This window comes from Rhinopithecus bieti, unplaced genomic scaffold (assembly GCF_001698545.2).
Source record: "Rhinopithecus bieti isolate Rb0 unplaced genomic scaffold, ASM169854v2 scaffold_21542, whole genome shotgun sequence".
Taxonomy (NCBI): Eukaryota; Metazoa; Chordata; class Mammalia; order Primates; family Cercopithecidae; genus Rhinopithecus; species Rhinopithecus bieti.
In genome coordinates, this window is record NW_016810483.1 from 309,445 (window position 1) to 331,700 (window position 22,256).

A 22,256-nucleotide genomic window follows, 5' to 3' on the forward strand; every position below is an offset into this window, starting at 1 on the left:
AAATCTTTTAAATGGACTACCTCTGCCTGAAAGTCTATGGTGTGTTAGGTCCTATTCTTAGTATGTTTAAAATAGTATTTTGACTCTTTCCCTCATAACAAACCTAACCGGGGGGCGTTAGTTACTATCCTATTAAGTCAGAATGAATCCATGCCTTAATCATACAAGTTACATGTTTGCATGGATTAGCAAAATTTGTCTATTATCTGCTAAATAACAAAATAAACTTTACTTTCTCCTTTTTCTTTCCCTTTCAGTTAGTATCTTCAGGCTCTTCTGTCACTTAAGAGACTAAAGTTATGTACCTATGATTAAGGCACATAATCACAGGTTCCATCCAATCAGTACTTGCACGATAAAAATACATACTTTGCTTATGTACTTTTCATATCTATTAATTTATCAAATTAACACAAACACCTTTTTATCCCTTTTTCCTCACATTTTACCACTAATATAGAAGGAAATTTTGTGAGGATACCTGCCTGAATACTGTAAATTCCAGGAGACACAGCATTCAGGAATGCTAACCATTTCCTCAGGCAGACAGACCATTAGTGACAGCAGATCAATCTCTTTACATAGGTTGACTACTTAAAACAAATTTACACAAATTAACGGGAGCCAATCTGTAACCATTTTCCATCCCATCCAGCAACCCTATAAACTAAGGTAGCAGCTTTCAAACTGTGGTCCAAGAAGTCAAAGCTATTGTCAAAAGAATAAGGGCTGACTAGTTCACTGTTAATATTTGCACTGATGGTATAAAAGCAAGGTGGATAAAACTGATATCCATGTAGCAAGAGTCAAGACAGTAGCACCAAACTGCATTACTAGCTGTAGTAGAAGCCATCATTTTCACAAACTCATAATTTAAAAAATCTGTTTCACTTAAAGTGTAAAAGATATAAAAATTACTAATTTCATTAAATCCCAAACCCTGAATACATCTTTTAAATACTCTATGTAACAAAAATGAGAAATATACATTAAAAAATTATGCTGCATATCAAAGAGGTATGGCATTCTCAAAGAACAGTATCTTTAGACTGTTGCCAGCTGAACTAGCTATTTTTCATAAAACAGCATTTTTACCTGAAAGGTCTGCCACACAAATAAAGCTTATTTAGATTAGCAGACTGGGTGTGATGGCTCACACCTGTAATCTCAGCAGCCGGATCACTTGAGGTCAGGAGTTCGAGATCAGCCTGGCCAACAGGGTGAAACCCTGTCTTTACTAAAAATACAAAAATCAGTCAGGTGTGGTGGTGCATGCCTGTAATCCCAGCTACACAGGAGGCTGAGGCAAGGAGAATCGCTTGAACTGAGGAGGTGGAGGTTGTAGTGAGCTGAGGATGGCACTACTGCACTCCAGCCTGGGCGATGAGCAAGACTCCATTTCCAAAAACAAACAAACAAACAAAAAATAGGAGAATGTGGTAGGCATTTTCTCAAAAATAAATAAAGTGAACCTGTCATTGCAAGATAAATAACTCACAGTATTTGTTACCAATGATAAAAATTTGAACTTCTAAGCAAAAAACTGAAAGTCTGGAAAATTTTTATTCTTCGCTGAGAGCTTGAAAGCTTCCTGATATATTCCCAAAATATTCTGAAGGCAATCAGTGTCCACGTAAAAATATTATATGGGGCCAGGTGTGGTGGCTCATGCCTGTAATCCCAGCACTTTAGGAAGCTGAGACAGAAAGATCACTTGGGCCCAGGAACTGGAAGCCAGCCTGGGCAAACAGCAATACCCCATCTCTACAAAATAATTAATTACTAATTAATTTAAATTAGGCATGGTGATATGCACCTGTAGTCCCAGCTACTCAGGAGGCTGAGGCAACAGGATTGCTTGAGCCCGGGAGGTGAAGGCTGCAGTAAGCCAAGATCACACCACTACACTCCAGCCTGAGCGACAGACCAAGACCCTGTCTCTTAAATAAAGATACTGTGTGATACCAAAAGCACAAGCAACAAAATAGATAAACTGAATTATATCAAACTTTAAAATTTTGTGCATCGGCCAGGCGCAGTGGCTCACACTTGTAATCCCAGCACTTTGGGAGGCCGAGGCAGATGGATCACGAAGTCAGGAGATGGAGACCACCCTGGCTAACATGGTGAAACCCTGTCTCTACTAAATATACCAAAAATTAGCCAGGCGTGGTGCAGGCAAACCTGTAGTCCCAGCTACTCAGGAGGCTGAGGCAGGAGAATGGCGTGACCTGGGAGGCGGAGCTTGGCAGTGAGCTGAGATCACGCACTGCACTCCAGACTGGGTGACAGAGCGAGACTCTGTCCAAAAAAAAAAAAAAAAAAAAAAAATAATAATAATAATAATAATAATAATAAACCCCTGGGGTGATCAAAGACACTATCGACAGAGTAAATAATAATAATAATAATAACTGTGCATCAAAGGACACTATCGACAGAGTAAAAAGCAAATCGTGAAATGGGAGAAAATATTTGCAAATCTTTTATCTGATAAGGGGTTATATCCAAGAATATATAAAGAACTCCTACAACTCAACAAAAAAGAAAACCCAATTTAAAAATGGGCAAGTACTTAAATAAGGTACTTCTCCAAAGAGATATACAAATGGTCAGCAAACAAAACAAGAAGATGCCTTAATACCATCATCTTGGTGGGAAATGTAAATTCAACTCACAATGAGATACCACTTTATACCATTAGGGTTTGGCTATTATCCAAAAAACAAGTGAAACAAGTATTGGCTGGCCAGGATGGAGAGAACTGAAACTTTTTTTTTTTTTGGAGACAGAGTTCAGTTTTCTTCCAGGGGCTGGAGTGCAAGGGTGCAATCTCGGCTTCACTGCAACCTCCGCCTCTGGGGTTCAGTAATTCTCCTGCTTCAGCCTCCCAAGTAGCTAGGAATACAAGCGCCTGCCACTAACGTTCAGCTAATTTTTTTGGGTTTTTTTTTTTTTTTTTGAGACAGAGTCCCTCGCTCTGTCGCCTAGGCCTGGAGTCCAGTGGCACGATCTTGGGCTCACTGCAAGATCCACCTCCCGTTTACACCATTCTCCTTCCTCAGCTCCCGAGTAGCTGGGACTAACAGGTGCCCTGCCACCTCAACCGCTAGTTTTTTTTTTTTTTTTGTATTTTTTATTAGAGACGGGGTTTCGCGTGTTAGCCGGGATGGTCTTCAAATCTCCTGACCCTCGTGATCCGCCCGTCTCGGCTCCCCAAAGTGCTGGGATTACAGGCTGAGCCACCGCACCCAGCATTTTTTTGTATTTTTAGTAGAGACGAGGTTTCCACCATGTTGGCACGCTGGTCTCGAACTCCTGACCTCTGGTGATCGCCCGCCCGGCCTCCCAAAGGGCGTGGTGATGTCACTGTGCCCCGGCCAAAGAAACTGAAACTCTTGTGGCATGGCCTGGTGGGAACGAGGCAGTCACTGTTGAAAGCAGTTTGGTTCCTCAAATAAATAAATAAATAAAATAAATAAATAAATAAATAAATAAATAAAAATTATGAAACCACCCTATGATTCAGGAATCCCATTTCTCGATAGATCCCCAAAACCCAACAACCCAAATGTGCCATCAGCACATGAATGGATAAGCAAAATGTGAGAGACAGATACATACATACACACACACACACACAGTCTTTAATCTGAAATAAACTCCAACGTGGTACGACATGGATGAAGCTTGATGGCATTATGCAAAGTGAAATCAGACAGACACAAAAAGAATGACTATTGTATGATTCTACTTATATGAGGTACCAAGAATAGTCAAATTTAGAAACAGTTGTCTGACACTGTGGGGAGGAAGGTGCAGGGACTTACTCTTTAATGTGTACAATGTTTCAGTTTGGGTAGATGAAACGTTCTGCAGATGGATGATCTTGATGGTAATGTAATATTGTCAGTGTACTTAATGCCAATAAACTGTACACTTAAAATAGTTAAAATGGTAAGGTTTATATTACATATATTTCAATAGGTATTTCCCCACAAAGAAGATACACAAATGGCCAATAAGCATATGAAAAGATGCTCAGCATTATTATCTATTACAGAAATGCAAATCAAAACCACAATGAGACACCCATTTCACACCCACTAGGGTGGCTGTAATCAAAAAGATGAATAATAAAACAAGTGCTGGGTTGATGTGGGGAAACTGGTAATGTCATACATTACTGGTGGGAATGTAAAATGGTGTAGCTGCTTTGGAAAGTACTTGGCAGTTCCTCAGAAAGGTAAATGCAGACTTGTAATCCAACAATTCCATTCTATTAAATGAGTCAATAATGTATTTTACCGCTATTACTTTTTAAAATGATGAGGATAAAAAGCTATTTGCATGATTACTTTTTTCCTTTCCCTATCCTATTTTAGAAAGGGGAATTTGAGGTTTAACAAGCAGATCTGCACATCACAGAATTTCTGATATGCCTAATAAGAATTCTTATTAATGTATAATTCCTTTTGGCTCCTAAAATTTATCTTTAAACTTTATAAGACTCTCCACATGTACTTCAAGGGATCAGGGAAAGTTATACTGAAATAGGATGTTTATATTTTTCATTTCTTTAATAATTTTTTGTACTTTTAATAATCACCCACTAATTCATAGTATTTTATGAGTTCAGATTTACATATGCATAGGGTCTTGTGGCGTGTTTTAATCTCATCTTTCCATTTACCATCTGACATGACATCTTTGAGGTCCAAAAAAAGCACATTAATGGGAACAGCCAGACAAGAGGTATGGGACCCCAGGTAATGGAAATTCTGAAGAGATTAAAAGACTCTATGGTAGTAACTCATGAGACAGAAATTAAGCCCCATACATTGGCATGAATTATGAACACACTGTAGTCTTAACTTTCAAATAAATCAAGCAGTTACTCTAAACTAGATCAATACGATACAATTCAAGTGATACTATTCCATATATATATGTATACGTATATATATATGTGTATATATATACGTATACATATATATACGTATATATATGTATATATATACGTATACATATGTATACGTATATATATACACATACAATAATATATATATATGGGGAGGGGCATTCATAAATGTTGAAAGATTAACAGCTTTTTGATGAGCGGACAGCTATTTGATAAAAACAAAAACAGGAAAATGTTTCCCTTAGAAGTTAAATTTAATCTAATCCAGGGGCCAGGTGCGGTGGGCTCAGGCATGAAATCCCACACTTTTGGAGGCTGAGGCGGGCCTTACCATGAGGTCAAGAGATCCAGACAATCCTGGCCAACATGGTGAAATCCGTCTCTCACTAAAAATACAAAAATTAGGCTGGGCGTGGTGGCACACACCTGTAGTCCCAGCTACTCGGGAGGCTGAGGCAGGGAGAATGCTTGAACCTGGGAGGGCGGAGGTTGCAGTGAGAGCCCAAGATTGCGCCACTGCACTCCAGCCTGGGGTGACAAGCGAGATCCGTTTTTTTTCTCCAAAACAAGAAGTTATATTCAGGCACAAAAAAATAGCGCCATGAGGAAATCAACTTAAAAACTTGGCACAAAAAAACATTTCTTAGGACACATACATTCACTGGATGGTAGAAATGAGAACAACAACAACAAAAAAAACCCTCTTAGTTTTCAATACGAAAATCAAATTTTCTAAAAGATGCTCATGAAATCACAAAACATTTTCAACTTCAGAACAAATTTCTCCCACATAAAATCCCTCCAATAAATACATACTCAAAATTTAAAATCTACTTTGTGAAATTAACTCAATAATTTAACTGAAATTAACCACCCATAACTTTAAGTAGCTTCACTCTCCCTTCATTTCTTTCTGCTCCCCTTCCATGTTCCCATTTTGTAGTTCTTCCTGTAGGAAGTACAATTATTATCTCTAATAAATATCATCCTAGTGCATAGATATCTACAGACCTTTTTTCTGCTCATAAGTTCATATTCAAACATGTTTCTCTCACAATTCTCTAAAGGTTAAAAGTATTTTCCAGGCCGGGCGCGGTGGCTCAAGCCTGTAATCCCAGCACTTTGGGAGGCTGAGACGGGCGGATCACGAGGTCAGCAGATCGAGACCATCCTGGCTAACACGGTGAAACCCCATCTCTACTAAAAAATACAAAAAACTAGCCGGGCGAGGTGGCGGGCGCCTGTAGTCCTGGCTACTTGGGAGGCTGAGGCAGGAGAATGGCTTAAACCTGGGAAGCGGAGCTTGCAGTGAGCTGAGATCCGGCCACTGCACTCCAGCCTGGGCGACAGAGCGAGACTCCGTCTCAAAAAAAAAAAAAAAAAAAAGTATTTTCCAGAGACTTAAGGACAGAAAGTCCACCTTTTCTTTTCCCAAGTGGTGCTACAACAATTTAGTGGCCAGCAGCCAACCACCTTAAGTACTGCTTCCTACCATTCCCAGTTCTATTAAGACTACTCTCTACTCAGCCTATCTGCATTGCACACAAAGTGGGAGGAACACTAAGAACACAACAAAGCACAGGAGAGTCCTACTACTATTAGCTACTCCACAGGATAGCAAATACTGCACCATTTATAAACATCAAACAGGAATTTGAGAAGAATGAATAAATAAAATCTAATGGATCTGATCATTCATTAAAAGTGACAGGCTTAAAATACACTTAATGTTTAAAAGGCAGATATTTCAATCAGAAGACTTAAAATGTCAGATAATTCAGTCTTAATTATATAACTGAGGCAAACAAAATAAGTGTATTTAATCTGAATACTGAATAAGTGAAAGATTTTCAAAAGTAAGAAAACACTGAGTTGCTTACACAAAATTTTGACTTTTTAAGGACTAATTTAAAAACACAAATTACTACCTCTATAAATGGGGCACGAAACAAGAGATTCTTTTACATTATAATTCAACATCATATTACGTCTTGCTGATTAACTGAACATTAAAACGGATCAGTGGAACAGAAGAGAGCGAAGAAGCAGACCCACACATAAATGAAAATCTGATATATGGTAAAGGACAGATTAGTCAGTCAATTGAAAAATATTGAGACTACTCCAAAATGTTAATAGGATTTAAAAACTAAGTAACGTGTTTTTTCTGATTACATCAATAGTACAGCCGTTGTAAGAAATTATAACACAGAAAAACATAAAAGTAAAATGTATCCATAATCTGCAGTCAACCATCATCACTAAAGTAACATTTGAATATATTTTTCAAATTTGACATTCTAGTTTAACATTCCTTTTTCCCCTCTCCTTACTCACTATGGGTATTTGCATGGGACAAATAAGTCTTTGAAAGCAAGATTTTTAACTGTAACACGTATTTGTGCCATTATTTATTAATCACTGTTTAAAAAAAGATTTAGGGCTGGCTGCGGTGGCTCACGCCTGTAAACCAAGCACTTCAGGGGAGCTGAGGCAAGCAGATCACCTGAGATCAGGAGTTGGAGACCAGCGTGGCCAACATGGCAAAATCCCATCTCTACTAAAAATACAAAAATTAGCCAGGCGTGGTGGTGAGCGCTTGTAATTCCAGCTACTTGAGAGGCTGAGGCAGAAGAATCGCTTGAACCCAGGAGGCAGAGGTTGCAGTGAGCCAAGGTTATGCCACTGCACTGCACTCCAGCCTGACTGACAGAGCAAGACTGTCTCAAAAAAAAAAAAAAAAAAAAAAAGAAAGAAAAAATTTGGTGACATCTACTTAATTACAATTAATTATGTAGTTATGTGATTAACAGCCTAATAATAAACTTTGTAGGCATCTATTTATCACCTGAGGATAGATTTCTGTAAGTGAAATTACTGAGTCCAAAGTATGAAGTACATGTATCAAGACTTTTTATTCGACCTTCAAAAACTCCCCAGACACAATGTACCACACTTTATAGTGTCATCAGTAATATAAACCAACATGTTTCATTTGAGTATGATAATCTTTCAAAAACTCTGTCAATATGCTAGTAGAGAAACAGTTTAATTAACATTTCCTTCATTGCTAGTGAAATTGAATATTTTTACCTGATTTTGGCCACAAGACGCTTGTTTTTTGTGTTAATAGGTCCTTTGCAATCCCTCCTCCTAGGGCTTCTTCAATTTTGGCACTACCAATGTTTTCTTTTTTCTTTTTGGAGACAGAGTTTCACTCTTGTCGCTCAGGCTGGAGTACAACGGCGTGATCTTGGCTCACTGCAACCTCCGCCTCCCAGGTTTCAGCAATTCTCCTGCCTCAGTCTCCTGAGTAGCTGGGATTACAGGCACCCGCCACCATGCCTGGCTCATTTTTGTATTTTTAGTAGAGACGGTATTTCGCCATGTTGGCCAGGCTGGTCTCAAACTCCTGACGACTTCAGGTGATCCACCGCCTTGGCCTCCTAAAGTGCTGGGATTATAGGCGTGAGCCACCAGCACCGGCCACTGCTGACATTTTCAAGTTGGATGTAATTCTTTGTCATAGAAGGATGTCCTTTGTATTGTAGGATGTGGAGCTACATCCCTGGCCTCTACCTACTAGAAACCTATAGCACACCACCCACTCCAACTGTGACAACCGTAAATGTCTCCCAATATTATCAAATGTTCCCTGGGAGACAAAAATTGTCCCCAGTTAAGAACCATGGGCACCTTCCCCACCTCTCTAAAATTATTTGTCTTTTGCTTATTTTGTGTTATGCAAAAGTAAATTATGTGATACAAGTATGAACATAATTTTGGATTCTCATTTTGCATGGATTGCTTCAAAGATAAAAAGTATTGTTTTTGGCCAGGCACAGTGGCTTACACCTGTAATCCCCGCACTTTGGGAGGCCCAGGCAGGTGGACCACCTGAGGTCAGGAGTGAGACCAGCCTGGCAAACACGGTGAAACCCTATCTTTACTAAAAACACAAAAATGAGCTGGTGTGGTGGTGCATGCCTGTAATCCCAGCTACTCAGGAGGCTGAGGCAGGAGAACCACTTGAACCTAGGAGGCCGAGGTTGCAGTGAGCTGAGATGGTGCCACTGCACTCCAGCCTGGGCAACAAAAGAAAAACCTCAGTCTCATCAAAAAAAGTATTGTTTTTGATATAAATGAAATGACACTAAAATATTTCTCACGTTTCCTATTTTGAAATTATCTTTGAAGTGTTACATATTTTCTCACTCAGAAACTTCTATCTGAAGATGGCATGATACCTGCTTCGAAGCAATAAAGTTTTGACAACAATTGTGAAGGGAAAGTATTTGCCACTGAAAGTGAATTTTTCAAATTAGACTGCTAAATGGTTGTACACATAAAGGATCCAATCAGATGAAAAAGAAAGCTTCAGAAGGTAACACAAACTTTCAGACAATAGCTCAGTGTAAACTCGGGTTTCTTACTTGGCAACTTACATATTCATGATAAGGATTCTAAAAATGCCTAAAGATTCAAATTACTATCTACTCACTCACCTCTCCCTACCAATTAAAACAAAAAGTCCAACCAACAGTATGTTCTGGTTAGCCTGACTTGTGCTTAATTTTTAGCCTTTTGAGCCCTTACTGAAAATGTCCCTGGCTGGGTGGATCACGACGTCAGGATTTCGAAATCAACCTGGCCAGAATGGTGAAACCCTGTCTCTACTAAAAACACAAAAATTAGCCGGGCATGGTGGCGCACGCCTGTAGTCCCAGCTACTCGGGAGGCTGAGGCAGGAGAATTGCTTGAACCTGGGAGGTGGAGGGTGCTGTAAGCTGAGATCAGGCCACTGCACTCACAGCCTCCACCCAGTGGAGATCAGTGACACTGCACTCCACTGGGTGAGAGAGAGACAGACTCCAACTCAAAACAAAAAACAAAAAAAAAAAAAAAGAGAAAAAAAAGAAAAGAAAATGTCCCTAGAATCTGTTACTATACCAACACGGACTCCTCCCTTCTACGTAAGTGCTACAGCAAAGACGACTCTTCTAACAGCAGGGCTCACAATGACCACAGCCAACAAAGAGATGTTGACTTTTTAAACTTGTACTAGCTTAATGGCTGAAGTGTATCTACCTTCCTCCCTGCAACTAGGGAGTCACTTTTCTCACCACTTTTGCTACCACTTTTTACCACCTCCTCTAAGATCTAGTTAATACCAATCCCAATCTGCCATCAACAGGGACTGATCTATCCCTTCACCCCCACATGTGCCAGATAGGACCGGGTAGGTAGGACCTGGGCCCTTTTATTCATTCTACCAACTCAGCCCTAACATCAAGGTCAACAGCAGTTAGCAAGTCCTGAAGAAATATGCGACAATCCTTGACTAACAAAATTACTTTGTTCCTGCCAGCAGGTGTGCTTAAATAATAAAACAAAATTCATTTGGAAAACCAGACTTATAGATATTAAATGGAAAATAAGACATCATGGCCGGGTACGGTGGCTCACGCCTGTAATTCCAGTATTTTGGGAGGCCGAGGGAGGCGGATCACAAGGTCAGGAGATCGAGATCATCTCGGCTAACACAGTGAAACCCCGTTTCTACTAAAATACAGAAAATTAGCCGGGTGTGGCGGGCTGCGCCTGTAGTCCCAGCTGCTGGGGAGGCTGAGGCAGGAGAATGGAGTGAACCTGCCAGGCAGAGCTTGCAGTGAGCCAGGATCATGTCACTGCACTCCAGCCTGGGTGACAGAGCAAGACTCCGTCTCAACAGAAAAAATAAAAAAATAAAAAAAATAAGACATCATAAACACTTAATTGCATCTTAATTGCAGAGATTTCAGTGATGCTACAACAGAACCTAGAGATCACAATGTAGGTTTAGGGCTCACCAAGGAAGGGCCTCAGGACAAAGTTGGAACTTTAAGCTGAACCTTACAGAAAAAGGAACTGGAAATATATGGACTAAAGTAAAGCAAGGAGCGGGTGTTTAATATAGACAATAAATGAGCTTCTCAAACTGCACTATGGACATCTTGAGCCAAAGGGTTTTAGCTTGCGATGAGCTGCTGTCTGTGCGCACTGTAGGATATTTGCATCCCTGACCGCTAACCAGTAGCAATCCTCACTCCAAGTGGTAAAAAAAATGTCTCTAAGCCACTGCCAAATGAACCATGGGAGGGAAGTGGTCCCTGGTGGAGCACACTACAACACACAATCCCTTTTGTTAACATCTAATTGCTTACTGCTTACCTTAAAATAAAAGGCTGGGGAAATCAGAACTGCCAAGATCAAAGTCACAAAATTTGAGGAATAAAATTTGTGGCACGTGTATATACATCTTTTTAAAGAAAGAGAGACAAATCTAAATAATCTAAACCTAATATACAGATGATTCATTTAAAAAATAAATACTCATTAGCATTAAAATCTATCTCATGACTCACTTTCAGTTGTACAGGATAACGGGCTATGAAGATCTAATCTAGAATTTTTTTCTTGGGTATAGTCACCTGTGTATTAAGTGGAGGGGGAAAAAAATCCCCCTTTCATCCAACCCAAAGACCAATTCATGTGATATACAGCAAAGAAGACAATAATCATTCCATTTTTAAATTTAGGGAGACTGAAAGGCATATGTAAGCGATTAAACCTTAAAACCTGTTACTGAAATACAAAAATGAATTGGCACAGCCACAAGTGGTGAGAGATTACTGTATATTTTAATACAAAGGTTTTATCCTGAAGAATCTTGAGTTTGAAAGTAAAACGAAAGTATCTTAACAATGTCTGCTATGTTGGCTTTTAATATTTTGGTATTCATTTATTTTGTGTAATTTTATATACAGATTACTTTCACTGCTATTTTGAAGTACACCCCAGAGTTATGTGCTACTTTAAAATTACCAATCAAGTAAGTAATAATTATCTGGAATGCATTTTCTCTGTATCTCATACTTTCAAAAAAAGAAAAAAACCATTAAAAGCAAAGTACCTATCAAAAGTACAATTTGTACTTTGGTTTAAGGACTGAATACATGGAAAATGAACATGTCAACAATATTAAATGAATTAACCCTTCCTGGGAATCTCCATCTACATATGACAAAACTAAAAAGATAAACTGGAAATTTGTACTGATACATAATTATACATATTTATGGGATACATATGATACTTTTGATACATGTATGCAATGTGTATTGGTCAAATCGGTATTTGGGGTATCTATTTCAAACACTTATCATTTGTGCTGGGAACATTTCAAATCTCTAGCTATTTTGAAATATACAATAAATTATTAACTATAGTCATCCTACTGTGCTATCAAATACTAAAACTTACTCTTTTTATCTGACTGTACTTTTGTACCTATTAACCAACTTCTATTCATCCCTGGCCCCCAACCCTTCTCAGCCTCTGATAACCCTCATTCTACTCTCTACCTCCGTTAAGTTCATCTTTTTTAGCTCCAACATAATGCATGAGAGCATGTGATATTTGTCTTTCTGTACCTGGCTTATTTCACTTAATCTAATGATCTCCAGTTCCATTCACATTGGTGCAAAGGATGGGACTTCATTCTTTTTATATCTGAACTGGATTGTATTCCATGGTGTGTGTGTATGTGTATGTGTATATGTATATATATGCGTATTACAGATGTATATATGTGTGTGTGTGTGTATGTGTGTGTGTATATATATATATATATATATATATATATATATACACACACCCCACATTTTCTTTATCCATGCATCCATTTATGGATACTTAGGTTGATTCTCAATCTTGACTACTGTAAACAGTGCTGCAATAAATATGCAAGTATCGGCCAGGCGTGCTGGCTCACGCCTGTAATCCCAGCACTTTGGGAGGCCGAGGCGGGTGGATCAGGAGTTCAAGACCAGCCTGGCCAACATGGAGAAACCCCGTCTCTACTAAAAACACAAAAATTAGTCAGGCGTGGTGGTGTGTGCCTGTAGTCCCAGCTATTTGGGGAGGCTGAGGCAGGAGAATCACTTGAACTCGGGAGGCAGAGGTTGCAGTGAGCCGAGATTGCACCAGTGCACTCCAGCCTGGGCCATAAGCAAGACTCCATCTCAAACATGGAAAAAAAAGAAAGTGCAGGTATCTCCTCGACATACTGATTTCTTTTCTTGTGGACATTTATCCAGCAGTGGGGATGGCTATGTTAGAAGGCAGACCTATTTTTAGGTTTCTGAGGAACCTCTACACTATTTCGCATAGTGGCTGTACCAATCCACATTTCCACTAGCAATGTACTAGTGTTTCCCTTTTTCTGCACCCTTGCCAGAATCTGCTATTTCTCTTTCTTTTTTAGAGATGGTCTTACTCTGTCACCCAGGCTGGAGTGCAGTGGTGCAATCTCACCTCACTGCAAGCTCTGCCTCCTGGGCTCAAGTGATGCTCCCACCTCAACTTCCCAAACAGCTGGAACTACAGGTGTGTGCCACCATGCCTGGCTTGTCTTTTTGTTAATAGTCATTTAACTGGGGTGTATAACATCTCACTGTGGCTGTGATTTACATTTTCCTGATGATTAGCAAGGTTGAACATATTTCATATACCTGTATGTCTTCTGAAAAATGTTCAGATAACTTGCCCATTTTAACTGGATTATTTGGTGTTTTTTGCTTTTGAGTTGAGTTCCCTGCATATTCTAGTTATTAATCCCTTGTCAGAAAGATAGTTTGCAAATATTTTCTCCCATTCCATTTTTTTTTTTTTTTTTTTTTTTTTTTTTTTGAGACGGAGTCTCGCTCTGTCCCCAAACTGGAGTGCAGTGGCCGGATCTCAGCTCACTGCAAGCTCCGCCTCCCGGGTTTACGCCATTCTCCTGCCTCAGCCTCCCCAGTAGCTGGGACTACAGGCGCCTGCCACCTCGCCCGGCTAGTTTTTTTGTATTTTTTTAGTAGAGACGGGGTTTCACCATGTTAGCCAGGATGGTCTCGATCTCCTGACCTCGTGATCCGCCCGTCTCGGCCTCCCAAAGTGCTGGGATTACAGGCTTGAGCCACCGCGCCCAGCCCCCATTTTCTTCACTCTGCTGACTTTCCCCTTGTTGTGCCGAAGCTTTTTAGCTTGATGTAATCCCATTAGTCTATTTTTGCTTTCGTTGTCTGTGCTTTTGAGGTCTCACCCACCTTTGCCCAGACCAATGATCTGAATTGTTGGAAATGTGTTTTTAAGAACAAAACTAGGTCCAGGCACATTGGTCAATGCCTATAACCCCAACACTTTGGAAGGCTGAGGCAGGAAGACTGCTTGAGCCCAGGAGTTTGAGACCAGCCTGGGCAACACAACAAGATCCCATCTCTACAAAAAAATTTAAAAATTATCCAGGCATGGTGGCATGTACCTATAATCCTAGCTACCCGGGAGGCTGAGGTAGGAGGATTGCTTGAACCCAGAAGTTCAAGGCTGCAGTGAGCTATGACTGTGCCACTGCATTGCAGCCTGGGCGAAAGAGGAACAGTCTCTAAAAAACAAAACAAAACTGCAGCTTGCTGTAGTCTCATCCCTCCAAAAGAAGTTATTCAAAAAGCACTACTCATAGTTATCAAACGGAGCTAGGATTCTTGAAGACTAAGAAATTACAGGAAAATATGGGTCCACTAACTGGCAGGAATGTCCACACCCTGAGTAATAACAGTCAGCAAGTTTTCTGAGTTACCTGGAAAATTCTACACAAGAAAACTATAGATGTGGAGGGAAGAGGAGGAGTTAAAACAAAACTACTGATTTAATGATGGCACTATTTAACATTCTTTTTAAAAGGTGCATTGTTCAAAGACATTTAGAAAAAGGAAGAAGTGATCAGAAAATTGTAAGAGTAGTACAAGAGGTCCAAAGTCTAAATGACCAGTTTAAAAAGAAAAAAATACACACACACAAAGCAGAGACTTAGACACTCGCACACCAACACTCACGGCAGTGTTATTCACAATGGCTAAAAGGTAAAAACAACCCTGAACCCTGAAAGCATTATGTAAAGTAAAATAAGCCAGATACAAAATATTTTATAATGTCACTTAAGTGAGGTACCTAAAATCCATCAAACTCAAAGACACAAAAGCTAGACAGGGATTGGGAGGAAGGAAGAATGGTCATTATTGTTTAATGGGTACAGAATTTATATTTGGGACAATAAAATGGTTCTGGAAATGAGTAGTGATTTCCAGCTCTACAACATTGTGAATGTACTTAATGCCACCGAACTGTACATTTAGCAATGGTTAAAAAGTGGTGAATTTCATTTTATGCATGTTTTGCCTCAACCAACCAATCCATAAATAATTTCCAGAATTAAAAAATACTAGTTTTCAAATTAAGAGAACTCATAAGAGTTGCTGAAGAGTGACCAACACAAGAGTTGACAAAGAGACTCACAGCAAAGCACACTGTAGTAAAACTGTGTAATTCTGGAATCAAAGAGAATATTCTACAAAACTCCAGGGACATAAACCAGGTCACATACAAAGAGGGCTCCAGTTTTATCAACAGGTGTCAAAGAAAGCAATGAAAAAATTCCTTCAAAATTCAGAGAGACAGTAATTCTCAACCTAGAATAACCAGACTATCAAATAAGTAGGTAGAATAAACACATTTTCAGACACTGAAAGTACAAAAAACAAACAAACAAAAAACAACAAAAAAAGTGTTATTGTGCCTTCTCTCATTCCACCAAAACAATGATGTACACCAAGAAAGAGCATGACATGGTATCTAGAAAACTGAGACTCCAACACAAAAAGTTAATTACAGGATGATTAAAACGGGTCTCCCATCATAAGATGGTAGGATTTCCATCTTCATCATAACATGGTAGGATTAAGGCAGGTCTAGCGAGCAACCAGTCCAGAATGGAGCAGTTAAGAAGGCTCTACAAGAGATTTTTTTTAAACATGTAATTGATATGTAAACAACTAAAATCTGAGTTGAATTAGTCATAAGGATACAGAAAATTAAATGAAAAAATAGCATTAACAGAGACAATGTACATATTGAATGCTAATGTGACCAAAATTTCAATGTAATTATATTGGAAAACATGAGCAGTTAAAGTGGGAAGCATGTGTCTATGCTTGGAGAAGGAGCACGTAAAAGAAACTAAGTCTTAACTTTCATTGGTAAGAAACCAGACATTTCTTACTGTCTGAAGTAAGTAAGGAAAAAGGGAAAAAGTAGACTGTAAAATTAAGGAAAAAAATAACTAGTAAAAAGACTGCACCTTAGAAATAGGAAGGTAGGCCAGGCGCGGTGGCTCATGCCTGTAATCCCAGCACTTTGGGAGGCCAAGGTGGGCAGATCACAAGGTCAAGAAATCAAGACCATCTTGGCCAAAATGGTAAAACCCCGCCTCTACTAAAAATACAAAAATTAGCTGGGCATGGTGGTGTGTGCCTGTAATCCCAGCTACTCGGGAGGCTGAGGCAGGAGAATCGCTTGAACCAGGGAGTTGGAGGCTGCAATGAGTCGAGATCGTGCTACTGCACCCCAGCCTGGCAGTAGAGCAAGACTCTGCCTCAAAGAAGAAAAGAAACCAAAAGAAAAGAAAAAAGAGAAGAAAAGAGGAAGGTAAACACCAAAAGCAACAACTAAATGATTTTAAAGCAGTTTTACTTGCAGCTCAAAAAATAAAAAAAAAAATTTAAAGTGGTTGTCTCTCAGGAGTAAGAGATAAAAGAAAGTACACAGAGACTTTTTTGCGACCTTTGTCATATTAATGAATTCACTAAAGCGTGTGCATATAACTTTAATAAAAGTAAAAACTAAATAATAAAAAAAATCAATTTAAAAAGAGTCAGGTGGAGGTCTGGAGTCTGGAAGCCTCACCAGGTATTTCAACCACTTTCTCGTTTGTAGGGCCTAAGGCAGATAACCCTAGCCTCTCTTGTTTCCCCCATCTGTGAAACAAGGATAATAGTATTTACTTTTGTTGCTGTAAGGATTAACATTAGTGTAAGCAAAGTGCTTAGTAAAGTGGCTGACACCTAGTAAGCACCCAATGGTTGTTTTTCCTCAAGAAACTCAGGATGGGAAGAACATTTGAGTAATACAGTAGATATATGCAGACAGCTTTGGGGATGAGGGTAGTGTCCTGAGATGGCATTAGTAAGGAAGACTGGAACAGTGAGAAAGACCTGTGTTAGACCATAATAAGATGCTTGGGCTTATGTTGGCATTCTCTCTGGCCTAGAAATACTTCTAAAGGCACTTTATCCTCTTTAATCAGAGAGGACAAAATCTCTACCCAACATTGCTTCTCCACCCATTCACAAAACTGCTTGTTTTAAAAAATAAATGAAATAATTCTTTCTTTCATTTTTCCTGTCTTTTTTGAGACACAGTTTCACTCTGTTGCCCAGGATGGAGTGCCATGGCACAATCTCAGCTCACTACAGTCTCCACCTCCCGGTTCAAGTGATTCTCCTGCCTCAGCCTCCCAAGTAGCTGGGATTACAGGTGCATGCCACCATGTTCAGCTAATTTTGTTGTATTATTAGCAGAGACCATGTTGGCCAGGGTGGTCTCGAACTCCTGGCCTCAGGTGATCCACCCGTCTTGGCCTCCCAAAGTGCTGGGATTACAGGCGTGAATCACCGCACTCAGCCATAAAAATAAATGAAACATTTCAACTAACAGAAAAGTACAGAGAAAAGTTACATCACTTAGCTTTGTCAAACCTTAGCTAGTTACATTTTTATAGTTCTTGATGAGCTAAAAGACATTTACATATGTTAGACTTACTTCAAAAATTCTTTGACTCCACCAGGATTTCCTATCCATTGATTCTATTACCTTTTTACTGTCCCTCACCCCTCTGACAACCTCTCTCCCTTCATTAACCAGCTTCAATTGCAGTAATTATAATCAGGCCCGGTGCTGTGGCTCACACATGTAACCCCAGCACTTCAGGTAGATCACCTGAGGTCAGGAGTTCGAGACCAGCCTGCCCAACACGGTGAAACCCCATCTCTACTAAAAATACAAAAATTAGCCAGGTATGGTGGCGTGTGCTTGTAATCCCAGCTACTCAGGAGGCTGAGGAAGGATAACTGCTTGAACCCGGGAGGCGGAGGTTGCAGTGAGCCGAGATCACGCCATTGCACTCCAGCCTGGGCAACAGAGCGAGACTCCATCCCAAAAAAACAAAAAACAAAAACAAAAAACAAAAAAGAAAAAGACATTATAATCATTCCCTCAGATATAGCTGGTTCTCTAGCCCTTCTCTGGCTTCACTGTAAAAAAAAAAAAAAAAAAAAATCAACGCAATCCCCACCAAATCTGTGCCTACACAAACATAGGGAAGAAAGCAAAGAAAAATCCACAACCATGGCTGGCTGATCTTGAGTACACTATAAATGCTACCAGACATTATCTCCAGTCTATTTCATTCTCTGACTCTCCCAGTAACTATTTCATATCTTCTCAGCTCAACCCTACATTGAGTTTTCCCTCCCTCACACTCAATGACCTTGCTTCCTGTTGCACTTACAAATCTGAAATAGGGAATTTCCAGAGTCCCACCAGTTACCTACTGTCATGTACATGTACACACCCTGAATTCCCACCTGTTATCATAGATGGACCTATCCATGCTCTAGTCTATTTATATACTAGATTTGCCATTTGATCACCTACTCAAGAGCACCACTTGAGCAATTCTCCCCTAGAAGTAAGCTTCTAGCTTACTTTACCTCAAATATATTTTCAGCACACCCATTCATCAGACAATTCTTTTAACACTTAAGTCTGATAGTGTCACACCTCTGCTCAAATCTCTGTAATCCTAGCCAGGCGCAGTGGCTCACGCATGTAATCCCAACACTTTGGGAGGACAGTGTGGGAGGATTGTTTGTATCTAGGAGTTCAAGACCAGCCTGGGCAACAAGATCCTGTCTCCACAAAAAAACTAAAAATTTGCCAGGCATGGTGGCGCAAGCCTGTAGTCTCAGCTACTTGGGAGACTGAGGGAAGAACACTGCTTAAGCCCAGGAGTTCGAGGCTGCAGTGAGCCATGATCACATCACTGCACTCAGCCTGCATGACAGAGTGAGACTCTGTCTCAAAAAAAAAAAAAACAAACAACAACAACAACAACAAAAAAACTGCAACAGCTCTGGATTTCAAAGCCCAAAGCCTTTACAGTGCTCCACATTGCCCTACATTGTATTTCCCCCATTTCCTTTACCTCCTCCTCTCCTTGATCAGTCTGCTTTAGCCACAGTGGCCTCCTTGTTAGTCTGTGAAAGGGCTAGACACACTAGTCCTACTTAAGGCTTTTGCAATGAAAGATTCTTCTACCTTGGCCAGGCGCAGTGGCTCACGTCTGTAATCCTAGCACTTTGGGAGGCCGAGGCGGGTGGATCACGAGGTCGGGAGATCGAAACCATCCTGGCCAACATAGTGAAACTCTGTCTCTACTAAAAATACACAAATTAGCTGGGCGTGGTGGCGCGCATCTGTAGTCCCAGCTACTCAGGAGGCTGAGGCAGGGGAACAGCTTGAACCTGTGAGACAGAGGTTCAGTGAGCTGAGATCACGCCACTGCACACCAGCGTGGTGACAGAGCAAGACTCCGTCTCAAAAACAAACAAAAAAATAGGGGAACAGATTCATATTTAAACTGCAATGCATAATAAAAAGAGCAAGCACATACATAACCACAAATGCCAGGTACTGTTCTATGCACTTCGGACATATTAACTCAATCTTCAGAAGCATATGTATGAATTAGGTGGTACTACTCTCCCCATTTTATTAACAATAAGCAACTTCGCAACAGGTTAAATAAGCTGCCCATAATTGCACAGTTAATAGGTAACATGGTTAGGATTTCAACCCAGGCATTATGGCTTCAGAATCCATACTCTAAATACATCATGACATCTAGTTATAGGAATATTATAGTACAGGAGTGTCCAATGTTTTGGCTTCCCTGGGTCATATTGGAAGAGGAATTGTCTTGGGCTACACATAAAATACACTAACACTAATGACAGCTGATGTGCTATTTTTTAAAAAATCGCAAAAGTCTCATAATGTTTCAACAAAGTTAATGAATTTGTGTTGGGTAACATTCAAAGCTGCCCCAGGCTGCATGCAGCCTGCAGGTTGTATAAGCTTGGTATAGGCCAAAGAAAAGTTAATGCAAACACGCATCCCTAAGCTATTATGTGGTAAGAAAAGATACATAAAGAATTTAGTAGTCCTAAGGGAGTTCACAATCTAAACAAAAAACATTGGCACAGCAAATTTTATATATGATGACGGAAGTGGGCTGAGTCACATCTAATTCAGGGTCAATGGAGGTTTTCTAAAATGACCCCTAGCATGTATCTTTTAAAATGAGCACAAAGTTGCTGAGCACGGTGGCTCATGCCTGTAATCCCAGCACTTTGGGAGGCTGAGGCAGGCGGATCACGAGGTCGGGAGATCGAAGCCATCCTGGTTAACACGGTGAAATCCCGTCTCTACTAAAAATACAAAAAAATTAGCTGGGCGTGGTGGCGGGCGCCTGTAGTCTCAGCTACTCAGGAGGCTGAGGCAGAATGGCGTGAACCCGGGAGGCAGAGCTTGCAGTAAGCCGAGATTGTGCCACTGCACTCCAGCCTGGGTGACAGAGTGAGACTCTGTCTCAATACATACATACATACATACATACATACATACATACATACAGCACAAAGTCAAGAGCAACACAGAAGACAAGAGAAAAAATGTGCACAAAGAAAAAGTAAGGTCTTTGTTCCAGCAAAGGGAATGAACAATATGTACAAAGTCACTGGGATGAGGGAGTATGAATTTATACCAGAGAACTGAGTAATTTAGGAGAAAAGAAAAACACAGGGAACAAATAGAAAATTACCAAATTAAGCAGAGTCACAATTACTTATTTATGCCTTAAAGCTCATAAGAAACTTAAGTTTTAACTTGAACAAGGGAGAAGGTGCATAAAGATTTTACTCATGGGAATAACACACTTACATTGTAGCATGACTACCATTAATAGCATGTATTAGACAAGACTAGAAAGGGCAAGCAAAATCAAGTTAGGAAAACCTACACAAAACCCAGGCAAGGTGAGGATGAACAGATATTATCTACAGATCCATAACCCAATGCTGTCTGTGAACCTTCACGTTCATTCCCATATAATGCTGCACCATTGCAAATTCTCATCTCCTCTAGCTTAAATATCATAATAGTCTCCTGAGTGATTTTCCTAATTCCTTTGAATTAGACTCAATTTCTCCAGGGCAAAGCTCGGATTTATCTTTTCTCTGCTCAAAAGTCTTCGTTAATTTCTAATGTCTTTCTAAAGCCAAAATTCTATGCATTAGCAAGACCCTTTCTAATTTATCCTAATTCTTCCTCCATAGCTCTGAACTTTACTATTCCTTTGCTCACTGTTCCCTCTGCCCAGACTAAGTTGAAACACCTCCTTGCACCATGATGCACTGCTAAATATTCCTTGCCAGAAATAAACTTTTTAAGTTACTGCTCCCAAAGCACTTTGTTTATAACTTCCTTAAAGCAACTATTATATTCTTCCTCAGACCATAATCCCTAGTTCTATGTCTTTTTTTCCTTATAAGATCAGGTTCCATGATACTAGGCTAACAGAAGCTACCACATCAAGAAATACAAGCATTTCAACAATTCAAAGATCTTAGTAAGAACAATGAACGTCTCACAATAATAGAACAAAGGTCAGTGCTAAGTTTATCTGGACCTTTAAAGGTCAGAAGGTGATTCCCACTGACACAGTAAGTTGTCATTATAACCTTCACAGCAGTTTAAAGACAGTAATTTTAACACATTTTACCAGTATGATGAATTACAGGTACTGTATACACATATATGCTGATTACAGCACACACTAATGAGTTAGCTCCCCAGCTCACGGTTCCCATTTTCTTTAAAAGGTACTGAATACACATGGATGGGCCTCCAGTAGCCAGCTGTTTCTCTCATCATCCCACCTGACCAGGGCTAGGCCAATCAGTTATTTTCCTCCAAAAATGTGAAATATGGAAGATACCAAGACTGGAACTCAGTCCTTTGCTAGAACCTGAAGAACAAGTCTTAACAACTTCCGCTGCTGAGGTCCCTGGGCTCCATGCTCATACCTTTTCGCTTGGTAGCACAGCTCAACCCTTGTTTCTAAGTGCTACTTCAATATCCTTCTAATGAATCTTTCTTTCCCTTCTTTTCTAGTTTTCTTTTGGGCTTACGTGAACCACAATCAGTTGTGCTGCTTGGAAGCAAAAATTTTAAAATGAATTTGATGCATTCAAAAAGCCAAGTATTATTTTGGGACTAAATCTTAAATGCTTTAGCTTAA

The 22,256-nt window shown here is 39.9% G+C and overlaps 1 protein-coding gene across 2 annotated transcripts in view; it reads right to left on the bottom strand.

The window, feature by feature from the left end:
• Nucleotides 1-22,256, bottom strand: part of PPP4R2 (protein phosphatase 4 regulatory subunit 2) — a 73,761-nt gene that overhangs the window by 21,852 nt on the left and 29,653 nt on the right. The gene's annotated exons all lie outside the window — the stretch shown is intronic.